Source organism: Belonocnema kinseyi, chromosome 2 (genome assembly GCF_010883055.1).
Source record: "Belonocnema kinseyi isolate 2016_QV_RU_SX_M_011 chromosome 2, B_treatae_v1, whole genome shotgun sequence".
NCBI lineage: Eukaryota > Metazoa > Arthropoda > Insecta > Hymenoptera > Cynipidae > Belonocnema > Belonocnema kinseyi.
In genome coordinates, this window is record NC_046658.1 from 103,488,212 (window position 1) to 103,489,562 (window position 1,351).

The window sequence follows — 1,351 nt, forward strand, 5'->3', positions numbered from 1 at the left end:
CAATAACCTTCTTACCTTCGTTTATTCGTCTATCTAATTCCTCATCTATCTTCCCGTCCCTAGTAAATAAGCTACCAAGGTATACGAACTTATCAACTTGTTTAATTTTCTCATCATTTAATAAAATATTGCATAGCGTTTTCTCACTCTTTCCTTCGAACGTCATAGTTTTTGTTTTATTTGCGTTAATTTTGAGGCGCATGCTCTTCATGGTTGCATCTAGTTTATTCAACATTCTTTGTATGTCTTCGATAGACTCTGCCATAACAACCTTATCATCTGCGAACGCTAACCCTCGTACCCGTACTGTTTCGAGATCCACACCCTCTTCGTCGAAGAGAGCCATTCTTAAACACTTGTCCATAAATAATATAAATAACCATGAAGACATAACGCATCCTTGTCTAACTCCTTGAATAATATCGAAACAGTCACTCAGTTTCCCATTCACTCTTACACTCGCTTTGCTACCTGTATATATTGTTTTTATAGCTTGTAGGATCCATCCATTGACACCATACTCTTTCAGGACTTCCCAAAGTTTACATCTATCTACCTTGTCAAAAGCTTTTTCTAAGTCAACAAATGCACAGAAAACTTTTTTTCCTACTCTCAAACTTTTTTCTGTTATTTGCCTTAAACTAAACATTTGATTCGTACATGACCTTCCTGGCATAAACCCACTTTGGACTTCCCAAATCTTTGTTTCCGTTATTTTCATTACCCTACGAATAAGTATTTTTGAATATATTTTACTTACGGTGCTTAATAAGCTAATCCCTCTGTAATTATTGCACTCGCTTTTATCTCCCTTTCTCTTGTATATTGGTACTATAATCGCTTCTTTTACCACGCAGTTGAAGTTTTAACGAAAAAGTATCAGTTTTCAGCTTACAATATAATAGTTAAATTTTCTGTTGAAAAAATTAATTTTCAACCAAATAAAATTTATTTTTAACAACATATTTCAAATTTAGCTAAACACATGAACTCTCATCCAAAAAGTTTAATGTTCTACCAAAAAAGACGAATTTTCATCCAAATAGTGAAATTTTTAATCATAAAAAGACGACTTTACACAAAAATAGTTGATTCTTTAACTAAAAGAGCCAATTTTCTACAAAACAGACAAATTTTCAAACAAAAAATATGAATTTTCAATTTACAAAAATAATTTATTTATCGTATGGCTCATTTTTCTTGAGTTTTGCGTCAAACTGGCACAACGAAGGTTTTGTGTAAAAAAACAGCTATTTTAGAAATGACTCAGATCATTTTACTTTTAAATGACTTACAGAAGAAAACCAAAATTATTCTTTACAATTCATTCAAGAAATATTAAAATTATATA